The 27792-nt window shown below is 42.2% G+C and overlaps 1 protein-coding gene across 4 annotated transcripts in view; it reads right to left on the bottom strand.

The window, feature by feature from the left end:
• The window catches only part of fam110b (family with sequence similarity 110 member B), a 174902-nt gene that overhangs the window by 101312 nt on the left and 45798 nt on the right, over positions 1–27792 (bottom strand). Inside the window, exon 2 of one of the 4 annotated variants that reach the window (XM_085992983.1) lies at positions 9948–10077. The exons of 1 other annotated variant lie outside the window; for it this stretch is intronic. The gene's annotated coding sequence lies outside the window, so the exon portion shown is untranslated. Of the gene's footprint in view, positions 1–1448; positions 1532–9529; positions 9705–9947; positions 10078–27792 lie in introns of those variants that run through there. 2 more of the 4 variants (XM_085992982.1, XM_085992984.1) reach the window with 2 other exon arrangements.

Below are 27792 nucleotides of genomic sequence, written 5' to 3'. Positions count from 1 at the left end.
GGGAGCAGGAGGTGAGTCTCATGGACAAGATGAGCGTGGAGAGGGCATGAGCGGAGATAGGACAGAAACTAGAGAAAGGGAGTTCAGGGCTAGGGCAGGGTGGAACCTGCAGAGGCAACTGAATGGATGGTCTCAATCTTAGTGACAAAGAGGTCTATGAGCTCTGTGAGAGGGTGGCAGGGGAGAGGGTTTAAGATGACAGTTTGTAGTGAAGAGAAGCCAGCATTATTTTTGCATTCCCGAATGATCCTGGATAGTGAACAGTTCTGACAGGACAGAGCAGGATCCAATAGTGCTTTATGTGGTCCAACCAGATCTGGCAATGAATGGCTAAACCAGTGGTCTGCCATAAATTTTCAAGTCTGCCTTCCTTGGACTTAAGGGACAAAGTAGTACTGTAGTTGTTACACCGAGTGAAGAGGGAGCTCGAAGTCTGCAGATGATCACATTTCAAGATCTATGTACAACCTATTCAGTCAGCAAGATTAGTATTATAATCCAAAATGTGTGCCTTTTATAAAAAAGGCCCTTGATCAAGCTCATAGCTTCATCAGCCAGTTAGCATTCAGCTTTTCTTTGAAGTAAATCTAACTTGGTATAGGATTATTTAATTTTCTCTAACAAAAAGCTGATATTGCATACATTCTAGTACACTTAATTAAAAGGAGTGATTTTTTAAAAATCTCTCATAAGTCTATAAATCTATCCTTGAGGGTTCCAGTAAGTCTATACCAGCCCCGATCCCAGATGACGTCAGCAGCCTTCTTGACTGCACTGCAATAATATCCTATGTGGAATGGTGTGACTGGGGTTTGCTTGCAACACTGTGGGTTGGAGCCAGAGCAAGCGATCTGGGATCCTCAGAAAATTGGTAAGGCATTAAATAAGTACATAATTATCCTCATTCTCCAGTCTATGCCTCTTTTTTATTTGTAAAGTGTTGTTGTTTTAAACATGACAATAAGGGAAGATCTGGAGAGTACTGTGATTCAGAACTATTTTCACTTCTGGTTTGAGAGCTAGTCTAGACTAAGGAGACAAAAGTCTGCTCTCATCGCTAACATTGGGCAGTCCCAATCTAGTTTCCAGTAACTGCGAACTGACAGCATAAAACAGCCCAGAATTTAGCACTAATCATTAAACTGGGAAATTCAATTAGAGATTTTAAGGATGGAAAATTGAGACAGCAGTTATCCTGCTACTTTTGCATCAGTACAAAGCAAGTTTGGGTATGCAACACAAAAATATAACTCAAATGACACTAAAGCCATGAGGATAAAGACCACTCCAGGAGACTCTCATGTTGGTTTGCACTTGCAGAGTGCAGAATAACTTTTGTCTTAATGCCATAATGGTACAAGTAGAGAGTGCCCTTCATGGTTCATAATTTAGTTATGGGGCAAAATGGAGTTACCTTTACCATATAACTAATTAGTGCTATACCTCACCTGGAAGTATCTGCTCTGGAGATTGGTGCATATTGTTAAGTATTCCATCCCACAGCAATGACAGCCAACCTCTTAATAATTCCCTTAAAATTAAGATAGTTTAGAATAAAGTTCAAATTTTCATTAGACAGGTGATAGCAGAAATCATAGTATTCATGATTCTACATTCTAATATGGATTGCAATTTGTTCCAAAAAAGGAACACTTCTCTCATTGCTGAGTTCCTTATCTCAAACTCACTGCTGTGGGAAAACAACAAATAAAAGGCCAAGAGAGGAAGGAGTATTAAAAATAAACAAACAGTCATTCCCCTTTACACACTTCCAATTCAGAATATTGTTAACAAGGCCTGTAAGCAACAGGCAATGACTATCTCTTAAGAGAGAGTCTAACCACCTCCCCTTGACATTCAATGGCATGACCATCATCGAATGCCCCACCATCAACATCCTGGGGGTCACCATTGACCAGAAACTTAAACTGGACCAGCCACAAATACGGTGGCTACAAAAGCATGTCAGAAGCTGGGTATTCTGTGGCAAGCGACTCACCTCCTGACTTCCTAAGCCTTTCCACCATCTACAGGGCACAAGTCAGGAGTGTGATGGAATACTCTCCACTTGCCTGGATGAGTGCAGTTCCAACAACACTCAAGAAGCTCAACACCATCCAGGACAAAGCAGCCCGCTTGATTGGCACCCCATCCATTACGTTAAACATTCACTCTCTCCACCACCGGCGTACCGTGGCTGCAGTGTGTACCATCTACAAGATGCACTGCAGCAACTCCCAAACCCATGATCTTTACCACCTAAAAGGACAAGGGCAGCAGGTGCGTGGGAACACCAGCACCTCCAAGTCACGCACCATCCTAACTTGAAACTATATCGTCGTTACTTCAGCGTCGCTGGGTCAAAATCCTGGAACTCCCTCCCCAACAGCACTGTGGGAGTACCTTCACCACAAGGAATGCAGTGGCTCACCACCACCTTGGTTCTCAAGGGCAATAAATTCTGGCCTTGCCAGTGACACCCACATCCCGTGAATGAGTAAAATGAGCAGGTATGGGTCAGGAGAGAGAAAAGTTACAACCCACAAGAAGAATCAAACTGTGCAATTTGCACTGCTCGTGTATTCAGATTGCACAATATTAAAAGCTCGGTAAAGCCTATCCATTAAAAAAAAGTCCTATTAACTTGAAACTGCAAGATCTAACAAATTTCTGTACACTTAGACAACTTGATGATTGCTGGACAAGTACCACATTTAAATCAAATGGTCTCACAAAATGCAAGCAATCATATGCAAGTGACCTACCTATCCCTTAAGTTGTATATCAACTTCAAAATATAAAAGAGTGTTTTGTTGCAGTCACCCCCAGGTCAATCTGTAAGGGTCTTGATGAGCCCTCAAAGCCAGGGAGAAAACTGTGGGTAACTTTAGATAAGGCTTATTTAATTAATATACACACAAATTTTTACATATTTTGCCTGAAGCAAACTGTGATTGTGTGCCTAAATCCAACAGCTAACATCATCACCAAGGCAGCTCAAGTTAGTTCAACGGAGATGAGGATTTGAAATATAAAGTGGGATCCTGTTGCATGGAACAGGTCATAACAGAAAAAAATGTTACTAACATCAAGTTTGATTTTTATCAGTAACAACATTGTGACTTGATAACTTACCATAGCATTTTACAACACACAAAGCATCGTGCACGTGCGGCTCTCTAAACAGTTATCCATTTATTCCCATTCACTTTTCCCATTCCCTTTAATTCTTTTCTCTTTGAAACATTTATCCATTTCCCTCTTAAAAATTATGGATTCTTCTTCCATAACAGTTTCTGGTCAGACATACCATGTCCTAATAACAGTCTCTGTGTAAAAATAATTTTCAACCTCTCCCTTCATTCTTCTGATGATAATCTTAAATCTATGACCTCCAGTTATAGATTCACCAACCAAGAGATATAGTTTTCCCCTATTTACCTTTTCAAAACCCTTCATAATTTTGAACACCTCGATCATTCTCTGCTCTAATGAAGAGTCCCAGTTTCTTTAGCCACTCCTCATAAAAAGACTCTCATCCTTGGGATCATTTTGGCATCTCTCTTTTGCACTCTCTCCATTGCCTGGATAGCGTTCCCAACAGTAGATTGTACAAAACTGGACACAGGTTTTAAACTGCAAATTACATTTGGTTTACTATTACCTCTAGGCTTTTGTAATCGGTGCTCCTATTTATAAAACCTGGCATCTCATTGCTTCTTCCTGTAGCTTTATCAACTCGTCCTCCCACTTTTAAAATATTCTTTATGCTGCTCTATTCCTTTTAACATTTTACGATACAGCAAGACATTACTATGCAAGCAAACTACTGCCATTTACCGCATTAAAAAGTTGATAGTTGGGATCATAAAAGGTGGTCACAGTAGCTTATGTCTTGTTCAAATTTTTCAAAAGAATAGAATTCCCTTTAAATAGATAATTATGGTAGATAACCAGAAACTGATTTAAGAACATGCTAGTTCTATTTTTCTGAAGGAAAGTTGATGTTTCAAGAAGCATGTAAATTTCAAAAAGTCATCCTCGTCTCTACTTTGTATTTGAGATTTAGTTCAATACAAGGACGGAGTAAAACTTGGACAATGTTGATATCCTCCTCCTAAAAAGGCAAAACCATATGGTTTATATCTAGGAACATCTTCTTAGTAACTAAACCATTAAAAAGAGCTCAGTACAGTACAATAAACTAACTCTTTCTAAAAAGGTGAACATAGTTCAGTTATGGTGTTCCAAAGGCATTTTAGTAATCCAGTGAGGAAAATGATGATCAACGCAACTGGTTATGATTGCGGTCATCTATATAAAACAATGAATGATGATGGGCAATTTTATTTTTTATTTGACCACTGAAACAGAGCAATGAGAAACTATAAGCAACTTAATATGATTTCTAAGGTAAACCTGGGAGTACTTCAAGTTCAGTAATTGGATTACGCAAACTATGCCCACAGTTGCTATATACAGTGCCACTTTTTCCAATTGTCTCTCTTGAAGGCAGTGATCCATCCTAGGATGTGTTTTCACAGATTCTAGCAGCATACAGATACATAGAAATTTATGGCACAGGAGGCCATTCAGCCCAGCGTGTCTGTGCTGGCCCAAAAAGAGCTATCCAACCTAATCCCACTTTCCAGGTCATGGTCCGTAGCCTTGTAGGTTACAGCACTTCAAGTGCATATCCAAGTACTTTTTAAATACAGTGAGGGTTTCTGTCTCTACCACCCTTTCAGGCAGTGAGTTCCAAACCCCCACCACCCTCTGGGCATGAGAAAGTGGCCAAATTGCCCTAGGTGAATGAGGACAAAGCAGGTCAAGCAGGCTACCTAACTGCGGCAGACTTATCACTACTGCAGACAGTGCATAATCAATTAAAAATATATTGCACTCTTCCAGGAAGGAGCACACCTATTTAATTCCCTGGGGAATCACTTAGAAGTCCAGGTTAAGGGTTAGAATGCACACAGAATACACCAGCACGAAGAGAAAGAACCGTGGGAAAAGGCACTAGCATCACCATCACATGGTACAAAAATCAGGTAGTATGTCCATTGCTCTGTATTTGAACTTTGTTCAGAAAATTTACTTCAAGGATTGCCCAGATGGCTCCTGGGCTGGCAGCTTCCAAATGAACTGCAATTCAATCCCAGCCTATTATTGCAATCCTTTGCCCTCGTCCCCCACCCCTCTCCCCACTAATTAAGACTGCCTGCTCCCAATAAGAAACATCTTAGTTCAATCCACAAGTCCAAGCTATCTATTTCCAATCCCATCCCTTGACCATATTTAATCTGTATTTTTACCTGTGCTCTTTGACAGCTAGGACTCTGCTCATTTGAAATCACATTTGATTTCCTGGACCCTGGCACACCTCTGCCATTAGGACTGCTCTCCTCTGCTGGACTACCCTGTATTCCTCAGGTGCTGTGACTCTGCTCTGCCGCTCAATCTTTTCAAATTTTAGGTAACATATTTCAGCCTACGGTGCCCATCCCTCACCCGCTGCTACTTGTTGGGTTCAGCAGTGTACTCTAGTGCACTGCTGGCTTCTCTGCTGCTGTATTGGGTCCTGGGTCAAAATATACTTGCTTCCAGGCCATTTCTCTGCTGCCATCTGGCCTTTACCATGACCTCTACTTTTGCTACCACTTTCTACCATGACTACATTCTTTGCCGAACTGGCTCTATTCAACTGTTGTCTGCGCATGAGAGGTCAGTTTCCACTCTTCTGATCAGACATTTTCCCCTCTATGGTCAGCTAGCTCAGATTCATTCCTCCTGGTTCCCATCCTGCTCTGGATGTTGCTGAATGATTTCGGCTTTGCTGCCACATGCTTGCTTTCCATGGCCACTGATTTTGCTCGACTTCACCTGTCCATTTTCTTCTTCTTGGGCAGTCCCTCAGAGGATGACTTGCTTCCACGTTAAAAATGAGTTCGCAGGTGACTGATGAGTCCAATGCGGGACCTACAGTCTCTGTCACAGGTGGGGCAGGCGGGTGGGTGGGGTGCTTGGGTTGATGTGCGCTCCTTGCGCTTGGCTTCCGCTTGCTTCCGGCGAAGAGACACTAGGTGTTCAGCACCTTCCCGGATGCTTCTCCTCCACTTTGTGCAGTCTTGGGCCAGGGATTCCCAGGTGTCAGTGGGGATGTTACACTTTTTCAAGCAGGCTTTGAGGGTGTCCTTGAAGCGTTTCCTCTGCCCACCTGGGGCTCTCTTGCTGTGCCGGAGCTCAGAGTAGAGCGCTTGTTTTGGGTCCCAAAACCTGCCCATCAGAACTCCTCTAACTCCCTTCGTTGGGCTGGGCTGGACCAGCTCCTGCTCTTCCAGATAGTGTGCTGATCACCACCCAACAGCTGCTCCCTGGACCAGCTCAGTCAGCTGCACTGATCCTGTGGATTTACCATTTACCTTCGCTTGGCTCCATGGTCTTTACTGCTCTTGGTCCTTGTATTTCCCACCTTGTGCTCCTTGCTCTTCTGCTGATCCACCAGAAGTGCTGGCGCACACTGCCAACACCTGAAGCCACTACGTAGCTCTGATGGACTGCTGGCTCATGGTTAACTGACTGCGCCTATTCTGCTCTCCAATTCCACTGGACAATGCCTCCACTGATGCTCTGCCCCGCGAATGGCTTTTGGAACTACTCCCTCTCTACAACTGACTCAGAACCTGGATATTGGTTTGTTGACATTCTAAGCTGACTCCACACTGTCTACAAGTCTACTTCGTCCCATCACGAGCCCAAGACTTTAACTTTGGACTGTTTAAGATCGTCTCCTCCCTGTCCTCTTTTAAGCCAAGTTTATTCAGACTGCAGGTCTTCTTTTAAATTTATTTTACCTTATTAAGCTTTCACCAATCTGAAGACCCAGGTGAATGGAGGTTGCACTGCACTGATAAAAAACATTAAAACAAATTGACTTACAATATTCAAAGCTTCAGATGGAGTCTGTGATCATCTTAGTCATCTTCTACCAGTATTGCATTTGTTGGCGTTTGTGCACCCAATGCCTGCAGATATTTTTTAAAAGTCTGTGGAAGCCCCTTTGAGCAACTGCCTTGCCAGTCAGCTGGAAGGATGCCTGTATCCCCTGATTAAATCATCTCCTACTCTCCAATCCTGCTGCACCTGAAGACAACAGCTGTTCCCAACTCCGTGTGCAATGCCATGGGAAATTGACTAGCAGTTTGTGAATTGGGCATAACAATTTTATCACAGTAAAAATATGCATTTTAAAAGGGTGGAGCTGGCTGCCAAAGGCAAATATTAAACAAACAAAAATTCCAATAGAGGTTGAATATGAAGATGGAAGGGGTACAGGAACAAAAATGAAAATATACATCTACATTTATTTATCTGCATATCTGATGATGTGGATTAAAGACATGGGGCCAATGGTCATCTCTCATAACATATGGCCTTATCAGTTAGCCAAGTGCCAAGGATGTTATGACAGGATATCCTGCTGGGTAAACTTGTACAGGCAATTAGATTCTAAAAAAAACAGCAGTACTCGTCACATAAAAGTGGCACACATTTACATACCACATTATAGTAAATATACACACACGACTGCAGATCGTCTGAAAACACCCCATTTAGATATGCTGGCCTAGTGACGAGATATATATATTATATAGACTTCTTTTTGGTTTAGGGAATAAAGTCAGATAATTTGTTCCCCGCCCCCCCCTTGAATGAACACCCACAATAAATATATTGGAAAAATAGTCCTTTGAGCTATTTTATCAGTTATCAATTAAATTGTATTCATATTAGAAGTTCTCAAACTGCTTTTTGATATTTGCTTTCATCAATACAGCCAATTTAAAAAACTCAATTCACTTCTTTGGAGCTGAAAAAGATTGTAGAAAATGATGTTAACCACCCCACATGAATGAAAAAGTTTTTTACACTTAGTTCCTCTCCAGTGATACCAGCTCTTATCAGTTACACATCAACTTGACAGAACCTCATGTTTTACCAACAATTATGTTGCCCTCTGAAAAATATATAAAAATCAGTCATTTGAAAATTTAAGATATTCATCAACGTAAAAATCCCATCAACAATCAACAGAATTCAAACATTTAAATAATTGCATTGAAGATCAAACAGCTGGGACAATTATGTTGAATTAGAGCAGCATTTGTTTTTAAATTGGAGGTGTTGGCAATTGTAACTGTTGAATTATTAAGGCCACTAAAGTAATTGTAGTTCTGATTGATGTTATTAATTGGAAGTTTGTCAGTACAGTACTTCGCAACCAGTGTCAACATCAAGCACTCCCAACCTAAGTCAAGCATAGCAGTTAGATGTAGAGTTCAACTTCCCTTAGGTTTCCCAGCCTAAGAACTTATTTACTGTACCAATATGACATTTTCCTATTTCTTACATCAGTGATTCTATGATGTCTGAGTAAGGTTGGTAATTTAGTGCTCATTTACAGGCATTTTTGTACTGTGGGATGAAGCCCAATGGGAGCAACATTACACTGTTCAAACTTATTTCACAGGACCCTTTCTGGCAGATCGATTAGACTCATTCAATCGGTCTGGGTTTCTATTTGAACCCAGGTCCCATGTTATTTGTCCAAACCACGACACCACGCAGTCCCTTTTTGTGATAAAGTGTTTGTAAATAAATGAAAAAGGTTTACCAAACCTGTCAAATTTGATGTATGGCTCTTCTCCAACTTAAAACAAATATGCACTTTTGTAAAGATGATTTCCTTTAATGTAACAGAGGGAGAAGTACTCTACATCAGTTTTAATCACCATTTTTCAAAGTAAAACCACATACTGTAAAATTTACAAAAATATACACATTGCCCAAATGTGTTTCTTTTAAGAAGTAAATACATGATATGTCATGCAAGATTCACACAATTCCTTCAACAACAATGAAATGCTGATTTTTCAACACAACACTTAAATACTCTGAGGACTTGGGCCTAATCCAGTGCCTGTGAAAGGATGCTGTGTTTTTGCTTAATAGTATGTGTCAAATTATTCAAGCAAAATGTTGCTTTAAAAAATATCATTGTAACAATAAGTTGTAATTTCTACTCTGAATAATTCATATACAAGACATACATCACCTCAAAAATAAACAATACGGATAACAGATCCATTGCCAAACATTTGAGGCATTGTGTAATCAAATAATCCTGGAATGTACTTGGAAAATGCAAAGGACAGACAGGAATAGCTGTTCATAAACAGGTTTGCAAGAGCAACATGAATGGAACAAAGCAAGGTAACCAAAAGTATATGCACACTGAAGTATAAGCAGTAAGCACACCAATACATCTCTGTGCTCTCATCATCGGAATAAGCCTACTATAAGCTCATTCCTATCACGATAATAATGGGTCACATCTGCTGCTACGTCTCACTGGAGTAAAAATATTACATACAACAATATCAAATTAAATAGCTGCCATGATCAACAGTATTCATTTTTATGCACAAATGTGTTCAGTGAAACACACAAAGAAAAAGGTACTCACTCAATCACCTTGCTGGAAATGTCAGTCGGTGCATTAACTTCACTCCAATAAAACAATATTGAAAGTACACTGTTTATAGTGCTTTGACCCCAAGCATTTGTTGCCATATCAACTGTAAGCACATCCCTGACTATTCTCTCCAATGCAGCATGGAGATTACAGCTGCTATGTAAAGCTTTCAACTTGTCCAGTGCTGACGTCAGCCCCTCATGGAGAAAGACACCTGCAATATCCTGCACATGCTCTCTACCATGCTGACACCATCACCTCCAGTAAATGGACTGCTAATCTAATTAGATTTGCATTTCACTGTAATGCAAGACACATACCCACAAGTTAATGCGAATAAGTTAATTCAATCTGGATTGTAATATTTTCCTCAGTTTGTAAATATGAGATAAATGCAGGCAACACTTACAATTTTACTACACACATAGAAGAGCTGCGGTGCAAAATGACTAAGCTCCTATAATCTATTGCAGGTGAACAGGACAGTGAATCTGCCATAAAAAACAGAAAATGCTGGAAATACTCAGGTCAGGCAGCATCTGTGGAGAGAGAAACAGAGTTAACGTTTCAGGTCAATTACCTTTCGTCAGAATCTGCCACTTCATTTACACAACACCTTCTTAGTTGTACCATATGCCCAGTTATGCTTGAAAATATGGCATTTGCTAATTTAAGAAAACCCATGGCCAGTTAACACAAGTTCAACTCACAACAGGTTTAACTAAACAAGATCACATTAGTTTGCCTGGAGCCCAAGAGGTTGAGTAGACAAAACCAGGCTTCTAGCAAACTGCCCCACAACCCCCAGCCTGCCCCCCAGAAGTAACCCAAGAAAGGAAGCAGATGGGTTTCAGTAACCAATATACTTGCATGTTCTCTGGCAATATTACCTGATGCTAGATAAATATGTAATTGTGTTGCCAGGGTTTACATGGTATAGATAGGTCATTCCAGAATATTTTAGTTTCAAAATGGAACAATGTAAGCTTACATAAGTAGTTCTATCCAAAGTACCCTGACACATCATTTATCTGTTTTTTTGCAGTACCAAAATACGGAGACAGTTCAAAAACCTACAATTTCAAGCTTTGCATGTTACGAAACAAAATATTAGAACCAGGGTTTCATTTAATTCTAATAAATGTTACGTCTACATAAGGAAACTGATAAGCAAAGCATTTTTGCTCATTTTTCCATCTGTGATTTAGGGATTTTTGCTCTATGAAAAAGGAACCGAAACTACCCAAAATCTTATGCAACTCTGCCACAAATTCAACGGGGCTTTGTGGAAAAATACACCAATATGGAACAGTGCGTGCCATGGATTAATCGAATGTGCAAGTGTGAGCTCATTTCATCCCTTTAAAGTGATTTGAAAAAAAGAATCAATTCAACATACTTTTCAGTTTTGAAATGAGAAAAAAAATCGTCTGAGTTCCCTCTTTTGATCGCTATTCAAAGAAAGGAGGATTGGACTGAAATGTGGTCACATGGCCTGCCAACATTCTTTGTCTGGACTTGCTTATGAAAAGCGACCATTTGGATGAGATATCAAAGAAACACCAGTACAAATGTAACTATACACTAGCAAGAGCAAGCGTCTTCAGGAGAGGAGCAGAGAAAATCAGCGTGGAATGTGGAACGTGCTACCACATGGAGTGTTTGTGGTGAATAGCATAGATGTATTTAAGGGGAAGCTAGAGAAGTATATGAGGGAGAAAGGAATGGAAGGATATGTTGATAGGGTTAGATGAAGTAAGGCGAGAGGAGGTGCATGTGGAGGATAACCACCAGTTGGGCCGAATGGCCTGTTTCTATGCTGTAACATTCTATGTAATTCTGTGTAGCAGGACAACACAAATGGTGCCAATTAACAGCATATAAATATATGAAGGAGCAGAATTTAAGTTAAGTAAATCCTTTCAACTGGTTTCTATGATTAAATAATTAGTTCTCACTGTTAAAACTAACTTTGAATATTTGCGTTTCAAGAGGGTAGTGATGGCAAGACTCCCATCTTTAAGGAACATGTTTAGATTAGTGGGCAAACATGAAAAGTGTTGGCATTATTGTGATATAGTAGCACACTACACAGCTAATGCATACTAAGAGGGTTAAAATTGCAGATGATGCAATAATACTGTCAAAACCTTTTCATAAGCAAGTTTATGGTGCAAGCATTGGATAATATTTGACTTTGTTTAAATTTACAGTGGCAAGCACAGAAAGTAATTCAGAATAATGCAGGACTATATTGTAAAGATTAAAGTATTTTAAAGCATTGTTGCCATTTGCATATGGTGGAAAATGTATGCAATAAAAAATATGTATGAATGCTTTTACTAAGGCACAATATTAATAGAATATACTTTCATTAAAGGACACATGGAACAATATACATTCACATATCCATATATGCATAAGTGGCTCAACTATGGAATTACAAACTACAGTAGTAGCAACTGGCAATGTGATGGTTCAATTAAACTAAAACTGAAAATGAAGAGGAAAATGGATGCACATGCCCACAATTCAAAATGGAATGACAAAGGCATTCTTTTCAATTTATTGGGAATTTAAATTTACCACGGTAATAGGAAAGCACCAGATCAGGAATGCCTTTAATCTGTAAAAACAAATCTGCTGTGAGGGCAATTCAACTGCAGGAGGAGATAAGAGGAGCTGTGGCATGGGTGTAAACAGACTCTACATGCCAATGAATTGGCTTTGGCTCCAGTTAGTAATAGAGCTCAGTGAGTTAATTAGGTACTGAAGTACATGATTCAGAATTTGTATATGTGGGGGGTGGGCGTGCAGTAAAGGGGGACTGAGAATGTTTTTGGTTACAATTTATTTTTTATTAATTTATGGGCAAAGTGAACAAGGATCTCCGAGAACAGAGAAGGGAAAAGATGAGGGGTGGAAAGAGAAGGAAGTACAAGGATTTCAAATCCAGCCCAGACTAATGGGTCAAGAAGTCTCCACTGGCTGTAAAAATCTTACGTGAAAGAAGTTTGGGTAGTTTCAGTTCAGTTCCAAGTAGGCAAGGATCTAACAAAAAATCATTAAGGCAGCCATGACTACATTGAATGGCAGAACAAACACCAGGGGCTAAACGGCCTACTCCTGTGCCTACGTTCCACCGGGAATTCCCGATGCGGACATTGGATGCCCGAAATGGATTTCCCAGCAATAAAATATTCATTACCTAGATGAGGTAAAATAAGAACTATAATCCAAATTCCAGCAAGGGATTTCTATCTAAAACTTAATTTGCTTTTTCTCTCTTCAGATGTTGTTTAAACTGCCCCAGCATTTCATTTGTACTTGGGATGTGGGCAACGCTCAAGCCAGTATTTATGGCCCATCCCAAGTTGCCCCAAGGACATAATGGGTCAACCACATAGTCTAGGAATGGAGCAGTATATAGGCCAGGCTGGATAGGGGTGGCACGTCCCCTTCCCTGAAGGACATGAACCAATTGGGTTTGTAAACAATCTGGCAGCTTCCATAGTCAATTTCTGGTGCTAGCCTACAAATGACCAGATTTATTGAATTCAATTTCATTACAACAACTTGCATTTATATAGCGTCTTTAACGTAGTAAAACATCCCAAGGCATTTCACAGCAGTATTAGAAGACAAAAAATTTGACACCGCGCCACAAGGAGAAATTAGGGCAGTTGACCAAAAGCAAGAGGTAGGTTTTAAGGAGTGTCCTAAAGGAGGAAAGAGGGGTAGAGAAGCAGAGAGGTTTAGGCAGGGAATTTCTGAGCTTAGGGCCCAGGAAACAGAAGGCACAGCCACCAAAGGCTGAGTGATTATAATCAGGGATGCTCAAAAGGCCAGAATTAGAGGAACGCAGATATCTCGGCAGGGTGTGCGGCTGGAGGAGATTACAGAGATAGGGAGGGGCGATGCCATGGAGGGATTGGAAAACAAGGATGAGAATTTTGAAATTGAGGCGTTGCTTAACCGGGAGCCAATCTATGTCAGCAAGCACAGGGGTGATGGGCGAATGGGACTTGGTGCGAGTTAGGACACGGGCAGCCAAGTTTTGGATGACCTCAAGCTTATGCAGGGTGGAATGTGGGAGGCCAGCCAGGAGTGTGTTGGAATAGTCAAGTTTAGCGGTAACAAAGGCATGGATGAGGGTTTCAACATCAGATGAGCTGAGGCAAGGGCGGAGACGGGCAATGTTACGGAGGTGGAAATAGGTGGTCTTAGTTATGCTGCGGATATGTGGTCGGAAGCTCATTTCAGGGTCAAATATGACACCAAGGTTGCGAACAGTGTGGTTCAGCCTCAGACAGATGTTAGGGAGAGGGATGGAGTCAGTGGCTAGAGAACAGAGTTCGTGGTGGGGCCCAAAAACAATGGCTTTGGTCGAGAAAATTTCTGCTCATCCAGAGCTGGAAGTCGGACAAGCAGTCTGACTATTTAGAGACTGTGGAGGGGTCAAGAAGTGGTGGTGAGGTAGAGCTGGGTGTCATCAGTGTACATGGGCCAAGGATAGAGCCTTGGGGGACAGCAGAGGTAACTATGCTGGAGAAGGAAGAGAAGCCATTGCAGGTGATTCTCTGGCTACAATTAGATAGGCAAGAATGGAACCAGGTGAGTGCAGTCTCACCCAGCTGGATGATGGTGGAGAAGGATGGAGTGGTCAACCATGTCAAAGGCTGCAGAGAAGTCAAAAAGGACGAGGAGCGAGTTTATTTTTTGTCAGTCACAAAGGATATCCTTTGCGACTTTGATGAGAGCCGTTTCGGTACTGTGGCAGGGGCAGAAACTTGACGAGGGATTCAAATATGCAGTTGTGGGAAAGATGGGCTCGGATTTGGGAGGTGACAAAATGTTCAAGGACTTGCAATGAAAGGGAGGTTGGAAATAAAGTCGTAGCTTGCAAGGAAGGAGGTCAAGGTTTTTTTTTTTTCTTTGAGGGGTGATGACGGCAGATTTAAGGGAGAAGGGGACAGTACCGCAGAGAGAATCGTTAACAATGTCAGCTAACATGGGAATAGGGTCGAGGGAGCAGGAAGTGGGTCTCATGGACAAGATGAGCATGGAGACGTCATGAGGGGAGATCGGAGAGAAAGTGGAGAAAGATGAGAGTTCAGGGCTAGGGCAGGAGGGAACCTTAGAGGAAGTTTAGCCCAGTGGGCTAGGTGAAGGAAGGAAAGTATAGAGGCAGCTGAATGGATGGTCTCAATCTTAGGGTCAAAGGAGTCCATGAGCCCCTCACACTTGTTGGAGGTGAAGGTGGAGGAGACAGGTCAGAGGGGTTTAAGAAGATGGTTAGCAGTAGAGAATAGAAGCCGGGGTTTATCTTTATTCCAGAATCATTCTGGAATGCAGTGAGCAATTTTGGCAAATGAAAGCAGGACCCGATAATACTTTATGTGGTCCAGCCAGATCTGGCTGTGAATGGCTAAACCAGTTGTCCGCCATATCCGCTCAAGTCTGCGTCCCTTGAACTTAAGCGCGTGAAGATGAGGGCTGTACCAGGGGGTACTACCAGGGTGAGAAAGAGTAATTATTTTAATAGGGACTCGGGCATCAAAAGTGGTGGTGAGGGTGTGGTTGAGCAGATCGGTAGCTGCAGAAATGTCATGGTGAATGGAGGGCCAAAGGCTGGACTGTTGGGATTTTGTAGGTGCAGTTGGGAGAGTTTTTTTTTCCCCAGGGGTGGACACAGAAGGAAGCATGGTTTAGGGGGGGAAGGAAACAGGGATGTGGGTGGAAAGCGATACGAGGAAGTGGTCAGAGATGGTCTTATCTGCGATTGACACGATAGGAGTAGCAAGGCCATGAGAGATGGCAAGGTTGAGGGTGTGGCTGTGAATATGGGTTGGGGAGTTTACATGGAGGGAGAGATTAAGGGAGGATAGGAGGCTAGTAAACTCAGAGGAGAGAGAGCGCATGATAAATTGAGATGGGGGTTGAAATCACCGAGGATGTGAAGTCGCTTGGGTGCGGAGGCTGAGGGAGGAAAGCAGTGAAGATATCTCGGTAATAACATTTTTATGGTACTTGGGTGGGCGGTAGAGAATGAGAATTTTAAATAAGAGGTGAGATAGGTTGCTGCTCATTACTTGCCATGGTGGATCTAAATTCCCGACCCGTGTTGCCAGTCCAGTACAAGCTATCACACTTAGAATCATAGAATGATACAGCACAGAAGGCGGCCATTCGACCCATCGTGCCGGCTCTTTGGTACAGCTAGCCAATTAATCACACTCCCCTGCTCTTTCCCCATAGCCCTGTAAATTTTTTCCTTTCAAGTATTTATCCAATTCCCTTTTGAATGTTACCATTTCAGGCAATGCATTCCAGATCACAGTGCGCTGTGTAAAAAAAAAACTGTTTCCTCGTGTCGCCTCTGGCTCTTTTGCCAACCAGCTTAAATCTGTGTCCTCTGGTTACCAACCTGTCACTGGAAACAGTTTCTCCTTATTTACTGTATGAAACCCATTCATGATTTTAAACACCTCTATCAAATCTACTCTTAACCTTCTCTACGCCAAGGAGAACAACCCAAGCTTCTCCAGTCTCTCCACATAACTGAAGTCCCTCATCCCTGGTACCATTCTAGTAAATCTCTTCTGCATCCTCTCCAAGGCCTCGACATCCTTCCTAAAGTGTGGTGCTCAAATTTGAACACAATATTGCTGGTGAGGCCTAACCAGTGTTTTATAAATGTTTAGCATAACTTCCTTGCTTTTGTACTCTACCTTAATGGCCCGTATTTCCCGACCCCCACAGATGTATACGCACCCATAGGGGCCTCGCAAGTGCCAGTTACAGGCATGTGAAGCGCATGCGCTGAAAACCGGCACTTCCGATCAGTCAATCTTGACAGATCATCCGCCTGCCCTGGAGAAGGGCCTCTGCGGGCAGAGTTCCGTTTTCTGCAGAACCTCTGCCCGCTGAAAACCTTTAAAAATCTTGCACCTGCTTTTACCAGGCGTAAGGCTTGCTTTTGCCAGCATAAGAGTTTAAAAAAGTTAAAAAAAAAAAAAAATTTCCCCCCACTCATTTTAAAAAAGGTCATTTTATTTTTAGCCCCGTAAAAATCTTCAATTTTTTTTTCAAAAATGATTATATAATTTTACTCATTTAAAAAAAATGTATTTAATGTTTGGGTTTTTTGAGTGATCCCCATTCATACTTTTGACAGTTCTATGCAGAGAGACCCGTCAAAAGCGTGAAGGGGGATCCCCTTTTTTGATTGGGATCACGTGGGCCATGGGGAACCAGGGACGCTTGCGAACTGCCTACGCCCTTGGGATACTTGGGCCTCTGCGCACCAGGAGAGGCCCAGGATCGGAAGTCTCGGGACCTATGGAGCCAGCAGGTAAGTGCGTAGATTTTTCCAGATCAGAGGCATCTGCACGCAGGAAGCCTCCAGTCAGAAAATCCGACCCATTAGTAAAGCTAAGAATCCCATATGCTTTTTTAATAGCCTTCTCTACTTGTCCTGCCACCTTCAAGTATTTGTGTACAAGCACCCCCAGGTCTCGGTTCTTGCACCCCCTTTTAAAATTGTACCATTTAGTTACCTCTCCTCATTCTTCCTACTAAAATGCATCACTTCACACTTCTTTGCATTAAATTTCATCTGCTAAATGTCTGCCTACTTCACCAGTTTCTCCATGTTCTCCTGAAGCCTGTTACTGTCCTCCTCATTGTTTAATACATTTCCGAGTTTCATATAATCTGCAAACTTTGAATTATGCCCTGTATACCCAATCCATGTCATTAATATATATCAAAAAGAGCAGAGGTCCTAATACCGACCCCTAGGGAACACCACTGTATACTTCCTTCCAAAAACAACTGTTCACCACTACTCTGCTTTCTGTCCTTGAACCAATTTTATATCTATTCTGCCACTGTCCCTTTAATCCCATGGGCTTTAACTTTGCTAACAAGTCTATTCTGTGGTACTTTACCAAACACCTTTTGAAAGTCCATATACACATCAACTCTCACCATTTCTTCAAAGAACTCAATCAAGTTAGTCAAACAATTTGCCATTAACAAATCAGTGCTGACTTTCATTGATTACACCATACTTTTCCAAATGTCAATTAATTTTGTCCCGGATTATTGTCTCAAAGTTTCCCCACCACCGACATTAGGTTGACTGACTTTATCCCTCTCCCTTTTCAAACAGGGGTGTAATATTTGCAATCCTCCAGTCCTCTGGCACCACCCCCATGTCCAAGGAGGATTGGAAGATTGTGGCCAGAGCCTCTGCAATTTTCAACCTTGCTTCCTTCAATAACCTAGGATGCATTCCAGAAGTAAGTTTTCTTACTTCTTAAAGATTTTGGCCTAGAAATTCAGTTGTTTGCGCCAGCCGCTAGCGCCTTAGGAGGAGGAGATGTGGGGCGCTAGGCGGCTAGCGGCCAGGCACAGCGCGATCTGCGCCTCTCCCCAACTTCAGTAAAGATTTAGCGGCGGCGCAAAGCCTTTGCGCGCGCTCAGCTCCTGACGTCATTTCATCGTGCAACGCCCTTTGTGCGCCCCAAACCGGAAATTCAGTGGCGCCGGCCTATTGTGCGCCTGGCGCCCCTAGCAACTGGTAGAGGGGAACGGTTCCCAGTTGCTGCGGGGCGAGGGAGGCGCAAATTAAAGGGCACTCCTCCTGCAGTAGAAATGGCAGCCATTTTGCAACACTCCTTTGTGAGAGACGGATCTTTGCAGAGAGACAAAGGTAGAGAGCTTTCTGGTTTGGCTCAACACTCGCACAGGTACTTGTGGCTTCAGGCCACAGCTTTGCACTTGTCTTTAACTTCAGAGCCATAGCATTGATTGGAAACATCTAATGGGGGCTGCAATGGGTGCAAACATTGGCCTTCTCCATAGTCCTGGGCGTTGTACAGATCAAGCAGCAGTGGTCAGGCCTTGCTTCAGGGCTGCAGTGTGCAGGGCGTGGCAGGCAAACAAATCCACCCTCCCCCTTTAAGAGCTCACCGGCGCCAGAGTGTCTGCCGTCAATCAGCAACTCGCCGAACCTGCGCTGCGCCCGCCCTCGGAGGTATCGCCCCGGGCCGCCTGCTTAGCGCCTAATGATAGTCGTGCATCGCCTGTTTTAGCGCAGCAGCAACCTCTTGGGGCGATGCCACTGAATATCGGCGAAGGTGGCGCGAAGTTGCGCCGGGCACAAACTTTAGCGGCCGCCCGGCTGTAGCGCCCCAAACGTGGCTATACTGAATTTCTAGGCCTTTATTCTTTTACTCTTGATATTGTTTATGACTCTAAAGCCCAGCAAAACTGTTTCCCTCCCTACATGAACCAACACTTGCAGATTAAGTTACTTTTGAGGGGATTTCTAACATTTTTATTGTAAAAACCCAGGATAAATATTTTTTAACATGTCAATTAACTGATTTAATTTGGCTTCTCTATCCTTTTTAACATGTGTAACAGCAACCCTGATAGAAATTCAACCCAGATTCAATCAATATTTTCAATGGAGTTGTTACTTCTACCACTGAATTATTTGTTCAGCTTCTAGGAGAAGAAAACACATTAAAATAAAGTCAAACCTTGCTTTTCTTTGTGGGGAAAATACTAGAGTGACATTATATGTAGCTGGCTTATGTGCCACCTTTCATTTATAATCAAAAAACCTTAGTACTGTAGTTAGCCATCCATCTGGTGTACATGAAGACCATACAAGATTACTCATGTACGAAATAGAAACATAGACTACAATGTCGCAGCACATTATTCTCCATAAAATGTCATTAATTTGGAAGGGTTAGTGTGGAGTGGGGTGTTTCACAGACCAATGAACAAAATGCTCAGTTGCAAGGAAAACACAGTTTGATGCTGGGAGCAATAAAATTGGTTATTGACAAATTCCAAAATGGTTATATTCGTCTGAAGACACACAGGTAGTCTTTGTAAAGATTACCTACTTTATAGGGTCTTCGTGATTCTTTGAATTATAGCATCCCTCACAACTTGTAGTAACTTTTTAATCTTGATTGGTATTGGGGAAATCATATCTTTTTTGGTTGGACATTATTGTGATCGCCTGCCTTGTGACCCCTTGCTCCAGATATACAATGGTTACAGGACTTGCAGTTCCTTCTAACCAACACTCTCCTATAATTGGGCTCCTTCAAAGTTTCCTAACCTTAAAACAACAACCACCCCAGCATGTTGTAGAAACATAGAAGATAGGAGCAGGAGTAGGCCATTCGGCCCCTCGAGCCTGCTCCGCCATTTAATGAGATCATGGCTGATCATCCAAATTCAGTACCCTGTCTCCGCTTTCTCCCCATATCCCTTGATCCCTTTAGCCTTAAGAAATATATCTAACTCCTTCTTGAATATATTTAATGAATTGGCCTCAACTGCCTTCTGTGGTAGAGAATTCCACAGGTTCACCACTCTCTGGGTGAAGAAATTCCTCCTCATTTCAGTCCTAAATGGCTTACCCCTTATCCTTAGACTGTGACCCCTAGTTCTGGATTCCCCCGCCATCAGGAACATCCTTCCTGCATCTAGTCTGTCTAGTCCTGTTAAAATTTTAAGTTTCAATGAGAGTCCCTCTCATTCTTCTAAACTCCAGTGAATATAAGCCCAATCGACCTAATCTCTCCTCATCCGTCATTCCTGCCATCCCAGGTATCAGTCTGGTGAATCTTCCCTGCACTCCCTCCATGGCAAGAACATCCTTCCTCGGATAAGGCGACCAAAACTGCACACAATACTCAAGGTGTGGTCTCACCAAGGCCCTGTACAACTGCAGCAAGACATCCTTGCTCCTGTACTCGAATCCTCTTGCTATGAAGGTCAACATACCATTTGCCTTCTTAACCGCCTGCTGCACCTGCATGCTTACCTTCAGCGACTGGTGCACAAGGACACCCAGGTCTTGTTGCACTTCCCCTTCGCCCAAACTATTGCCGTTCAGATAATAATCCGCCTTCCTGTTTTTGCCACCAGTGGATAACCTTGCATTTATCCACATTATACTGCATCTGCCATGCATCTGCCCAATCATCCAACCTGTCCAAATCATACTGGAGTTTCTCTGCATCCTCCTCACAGCACACACGCCCACCCAGCTTTGTCTCATCTGCAAACTTGGAGATATTACATCTAGTTCCCTCATCTAGATCATTAATATATAGTGAATAGCTGGGGTCCTAGTACCGTTCCCTGCGGTACCCCACTAGTCATTGCCTGCCACTCGGAAAAAGTCCCATTTATTCCAACTCTTTGCTTCCTGTCTGCCAACCAGTTCTCTATCCAAGTCAGTACCTTACCCCCAATCCCATGTGCCTTAACTTTACACGCTAATCTCTAATCCCATGTGCCTTAACTTTACACGCTAATCTCTTATGCGGGACCTTATTGAAAGCCTTCTGAAAGTCCAAATACACCACATCCACTGGTTCTCCCTTATCTATTCTACCAGTTACATCCTCAAAAAATTCCAGTAGATTAGTCATGCATGATTTACCTTTTGTAAATCCATGTTGACTTTGTCCGATCCAGTCACTGTTTTCCAAGTGCTCTGCTATTACAACTTTTATAATGGACTCTAGCATTTTCCCCACTACCAATGTCAGGCTTACCGGTCTATAATTCCCAGTTTTCTCTCTACCACCTTTTTTGAATAGTGGGATTACATTAGCTACCCTCCAATCCATGGGAACTGTTCCAGAATCTATTGGATTTTGGAAGATGACCAGCAAGGCATCTACTATTTCTAGGGCCACTTCCTTAAGTACCCTGATGTAGATTATCAGGCCCTGGGGATTTATCAGCCTTCAATCCCATGAATTTCCCCAACACCATGTCCCTACAAATACTGATTTCATTCAGTTCCTCCCTCTCATTAGACCCTATGTTCCCCGACATCGTCCTCCTTTGTGAAGACAGAACCAAAGTATGTATTTAATTGGTCAGCCATTTCTTTGTTCCCCATTATAAATTCCCCTGATTCTGACTGCAAGGGACCTACACTTGACTTCACCAATCTTTTTCTCTTCTCATATCTATAGAAGCCTTTTCAGTCAGTCAGTCAGTTGGCATTCGATGAATCACGAAGACGCTACGAGATAGGTCATCTTACTTCCTTTGGTATTCAGGCATCCCTCACACACCATAGGAGCCATACCAAAGTCGTACCAATTTAGGAGGAAGACGACTCTACCTGGGATATCCCAATCCTTGCTGCCAAAACACTGTTCTGAGCACTGACCTAATTTAAATAGTGCGAGTGGTTCTTCATGTAGCTGCCTTATAGACACGATGAATAGAAACAAAAGAAGCCCAAGAAGTAGCAATAGAATGAGTAAAATGGACTTAATTAAATTCCTGGGATGTTTACTAACTAATGGTATGGTGGAGTACATTATTTTACTATATCCTCCATCATCACTGGGTTACCCAAGGTCATCTTTCCATAATAAAAAATAACTTCCAGGACTTCCTAAAATCCCAAGTTCAGTAAACATAAAAGCATAAGTACTCTGGCATTTAACAGTGAAACCTATAATTCTCATTTGATTGATAGAGTGCACGATGAAAGAATGTACACCATTCTCCTACCTTAAATGAAATTGAGATCTTAAGATGGGAGAAATCCTACGAGTCCTAAGAACTACAGTATCCTCTTGCTAAATCCAATAGGGCTGACCTACAACTACAGCCTGCAAGCTCACTAATAATCTCATCTTCCAAGTAAGAAGCTATAAATCACAGTTGAAAAGTTTCAAACAGCAGATCCAAAACCTATTAAGGACTAAATTAAGGTCCCAGTTAGGAACTAAGGGAGATCTACATAGCTCACATAAAACTAGACATGAACGGATAAAAACCCAGCAAGCCTGCAAAACAGTTCATGGAAGGGTATGGCGGTCTGTGCTAAAATACAGCTGGGCTTTAGACACAGCTCAATCACTGCAGATATTCCAAGTTATAACTTGCATATTGCAGAGAATGGACCTAGACACACACCATTCCCCAAACTTGCACCACTTGGCATAGTAAGCAGAGTTGGATTTTTCCTGGAACAAAAGTAGGGTCTGACCAACCAGAGGGAAAACGTCATCTACAAGTCAACACTAGATGAACAGCTGAAACCCTGTATTCTCTCTGAAATGCCACGTGATTGAAACATCCAAACGTCCACTTTCCTTTCACCCATATCCTTAGGAGAAGAGTCCGCCCCCAGCCCAATAGAAGGGAAGTAACTGGGAGAACCCCCGAGAAGAACATTACTACCCTGAATTTGCCACCCAAGATCCAGCGCTGATGTCCGGTCCACATGAACCACTGCAACAGGAAGTTGGTGGGTGGACCATTGCTGAAGTAAATTTAGCTGAAGGGTCTTCATAACTAGATGTACATTGGAAACCACAAAAAGGGTAGCTTCCATAAGCCCTACAGTTGAAGGTAAACCTGGGTTGTGAGAAAGATGCCTTCTTATAAAGTGACATATTAGGTACTTCAGCACTGCAAATCTCTAGCAGAGCAGTAACAAACTGTACCCGACTGTTCAAAAATGTGTCCCTAAAAACACAAGATTCTGTGAAATGTGCGCTTGCTAATTTTCTTGACTCACCAAAATCCCAACTGCTGGAAAGTATAGATCGTTTTCAGATTGCTTGGTAGATTCTCAGATTGAAACTCAGACTAGTCTGTTGTCTAGATACAGATACAAGTGAATATGCTACAGACACAGGTGTTCAGTAACTGCTGAAAAGCACTTTTTAAAGACTGGAGTTTGAGAACGGCCAAAGGTAACTTGCAACCTAAAAATTAAACCTATGAAATTGTCAATGGTAGGCTGGGTTGTGACATGAAAATAGACATTCTTCACATCTAGGCTAGTATGCCTAGACTAGAAATGTTAACTCGGTTTCTCTCCACAGATGCTGCCTGACCTGCTGAGTGTTTCCAGCATTTTCTGTTATCCCAGAGAAACTCCACCAATTTCTGTAAACCTACTTATTGTATGGTGACCAAATGAAAATACATAGCTTACCGACTGACAGATTCATTCAAAATAACCTTCCTAGCTTACTCCTTTCATCTTCTGACCTGGCATGACTTGGCTTAGTGTTTACTGTATTAGGTTAGGCCTCAGCTGGAGTATTGTGTTCAATTGGAAGGATGTCAAGGCTTGAGAGAGGGTGCAGAGGAGACTTACCAGAATGGTACCAGGGATGAGGGACTTCAGTTATGTGGAGAGACGTTGTTCTCCATAGAGCAGAGAAGGTTAACAGGAGATTTAATAGAGGTGTTGAAATCATGAATGCGTTTCAGAGTAAATAAGGAGAGACTGTTTCCAGTGGCAGAAAGGTCAGGGGGGGGGGAAAAAAAGCAGGGGAGTGGGACTAATTGGACAGCTTTACCAGAGTCCCTCTTACTGCCACTATATCATAGTCCCATGTAGTGACTTGTACCTGCAGCTCACCAACCTTGTTTATCACACTATGTACATTCATGCACATACCCAAACCCATTTTAGACTGCCTTGTATTTCTGAACTAGTCTTTACTCCAGTACTATTTGTCTCTCCAAGTCCTCTGTGCACCTGGTTTCTTCTCTCTAATAATATTTCATCCTGGTGCATATTCCCCATCCAAATTAGTTTAAACCCTCCCCCACAGGGCTAGTTAACCTTACTGCGAGGACATTGGTACCAGCTCTGTTGAGATGCAGCCCGTCCACCTTGAACAGGTCCCTTCTGCCCCAGGAATCTGAAGTCTTCCCTCCAGCTCTCCAACCATGCATTAACCTGCCTTATCCTACTATACCTACACTCGATCATTCTGGACCATGTGCAGGTTGGAATCTACATAAAGATGGGTTTATATGACTATTCACTTCAAACCATCGGAATCCATTCTTTAATGAAGGTATTATCATGTTTCAAAATAAAGAAAATAAAACACAGTGGACAAAGGTATCAGTCATTACAAATGTCAAGAGTCACCAAACTACCAGTAAAAAAGATTAGCATTTGCATAGCACTTTTCACGAGCTCAGGCCGTCCCAAAGCGCTTTACAGCCAATGAGGTACCTTTGAAGTGTTGTCACTGTTGTAATGTAGGAAACGTGGCAGCAAATTTGCACACAGTAAGGTCCTACAAACAGCAATGTGATAACGACCAGATAATCTGTTTTTAGGTGTTGGTGGAGGGACAAATATTGGCCAGCCATGTGTTAACCTGTCTTATCTTACTATTCCTACACTTGACCATTCTGGACCACATGTAGGTTGGAATCTACATAAAGATAGTGCAGGAGGGAAGACTTCAGATTCTTGGGGCAGGAGGGACCTGGTCGACGGATTGCACCTCACCAGAGCTGGTACCAATGCCCTCGCAGCAAGGTTAACTCCCCTGCTCTTCTTCAAAATAGTGCCATGGGATCTTTTACATCCACCAGAGGGCAGACGGGGCTTCGGTTTAACGTCACTTCTGAAAAACAGCACTTCAGTGCAGTACTGTGGGAGTGCTGCACTGCCTGGAGTGTCATGCTGGATTTTGTGCTCATGTCTCTAGAGCGGGACTGGAACCCACAACCTTCTGACTCGGGCGAGAGTGCTCCCAACTGAGCCACGGCGGACACCCTAAATTATAATAATCTAGTACGATACCCATGGCATTCCTCATAGATAATCCTTCTGCAGTGTGGTTTTAGATATTTACTGCATTTACAACAGTCGTTCATCCACTGCTGCAATGCAAATTTATTGACGCAATATAGCGCATGGCTGATTGGAGGTAAAAATATTACATATTTAACTCATTGAAAAGATAAACTCAATGTTTGGTTTAAAAAAAAGCTGCAAATGCTGAAAATCTGAAATGCAAACAGGAAAATTCTGGAAGTACGCAGGTCAATCTGTATCTGCAGATTATAACTTTTCAGGTGCACAATCCTTCATAAAGATGCTGACTGGTGTGCTGTGTATTTCCAGCATCTTGTTTTTACAATATATTTGTTATACCATTTAGCCATCATTGTACAAAACTCGCAACTAATTATCTTTTCTTATTAAAACCGCTTCTTTCCAGTCATTTGTGACAAAATATCTATTTTTTGATCGATTTCCCCACGGTGGATTTGCAACCTTTCCTTAAGGTGCTAATTCTTTTATTGGTTTATATTTTTTGTTTCCCAAATCCTTACTTTTCCTCAGTTATTGACACAATTCTAAAGATCTATTTTTCCTCGCCCCTTTTAATTCCCATGTGGATTTGTAATCCTTGCTGAAGCAATTGGTCACTGATGTACGACTGTCCAGGGAGGCCTTTCTAACTGTCAAAGCTCTGGTGACTAGCATGGGACCAGGTGGTCATTCGCCACAGGCCATGCCTAGTTAAATCCAGATGTAATATCAGCAGTCCTCATCTTGTGAAAATCCATCTCTGGTCTCAGCACAAACATGAAGCCTCCCTCAGCAAGTCAAAAAAGTTCAACTCAAACAACACCAACAGCTTAGAATTTTTACTCACTAAACTGTATAAAAGATGTTAAAAAAGGAAATCTTACTTTATTTTTTTCTGCCACACACATCATAGTTGCTATTTATACATGTTCTGGCTGGATCACAGAACATCTTGGATAATCAAATTCCAGAGGAGCAAGAGTAAAACTCTAGCTCTCAAATGCACACAGATTTTCTCCACAGAATCTCAACTCCTCAGTGCTTTTCTAACTGGCTGTAATAGTTGGCATGGTGTACTCTGGGTATTGCAGTTTCCAAGGCAGGATGAAAACTACAACTCCCATGATGAATCTCTTGCACACAGAATTTATCCATCCAGCACCTAGGCAAAGACAAATTTTCTAACTCAAGCCCTAGGGTTATGACAGAAGCGCAGAGCTACACACATGCACATGTTTCTAATGTTAAGCAAGACATTGAGAATAGGTTTAATGATTTTCTTTCCAGATTTCTTTGTGTGCTTATGTTATAAATGTTATTTTGAGCTGTATACAATAATCACTTATTTTTCTGTAGCATTCATTACATAGAGAGAGAGGTCTCCATGCACCTTACAGGGCAGTGGACAGTGAGTGAACGTTATTTAATGAAGGCGAAAAAGTGCAGAGGGTCAACAGGAGGAAAAGGCACAGGAAGAGTGGATTTATGGAGGTTTTTGAAGGCAGAGAGCAAGGTAGCAAGGCAAACATGTGAGGAAGAGAGTGCTAGAGGAAGATGACAAAAGGAGCAGCGAGCAAATGATAGGAGCTGGTGTTAGAGAACCAGAAGGTGTGCATAGAGGGATAGAGAGTTGGAGCGGATCACAGAGGTCGGGAAATAGGAGACTATGGAGGGATTTGAAGGCAAGGAGACTCTTCAACAGGAGGAAATAATTTACATTTACATGGCACCTCATCAGGATGTCCCAAGTGCTTCACAACCAGTGGATTACTTTTGAAGTGCAACCACTATTCTTATATAGCCAAACACAGGAGACAATTTGCATACAGCAAGGTCCCGCAGACAACAAATGAATGACTGACTAGATATCTTTTTGGCAGGGTTGGTTGAGGCAGGAATGGTGGCCACAACACTGAGAACTCCCAGCTCTTTGAATAGTGCAATTTTTTTTTATAGCCACTTCTACATACTTTAATATTAGTTTAATGTTTCACCTAATACAGCATTTTGGATAATAAAGTTCTAATTAGTTACTTCACGGAGAGGTCAGTGTAGATGAAGTACCTGCCCATATTGGGGTATGTGAAATCACAACCTCTGATTCAAGAACAAGGTTGCTACTAACTGAGTCAAAGTGACAAAGTTGACAAAGGGGTCAGTGCTGGGTCCCCAACTCTTTACAATCTATATTAATGATTTGGAGGAGGGGACCGAGTGTAACATATCAAAGTTTGCAGATGATACTAAGATGGGAGGGAAAGTAGTGAGTGAGGAGGACATAAAAAACCTGCAAGGGGACATCGACAGGCTAAGTAAGTGGGCAGAGATTTGGCAGATGGAATACAATACTGGAAAGTGTGAGGTTATGCACTTTGGCAGGAAAAATCGTAGAGCAAGTTATTATCTTAATGGCAAGAAACTGGAAAGTACTGAAGTACAAAGGGATCTGGGGGTCTTGGTACACGAAACTCAAAAAGGTTAGTATGCAGGTGCAGCAAGTGATTAAGAAGGCCAATGGAATGTTGGCTTTCATTGCTAGGGGGATAGAATATAAAAATAGGGAGGTATTGCTTCAGTTGTACAAGGTATTGGTGAGACCGCA

This window comes from Somniosus microcephalus, chromosome 7 (assembly GCF_052327205.1).
Source record: "Somniosus microcephalus isolate GS21.2 chromosome 7, FLI_Smic_1.0, whole genome shotgun sequence".
NCBI lineage: Eukaryota > Metazoa > Chordata > Chondrichthyes > Squaliformes > Somniosidae > Somniosus > Somniosus microcephalus.
Note: the sequence above shows the minus strand (reverse complement) of the source record. Positions and strands in the feature narration are given on the sequence as shown.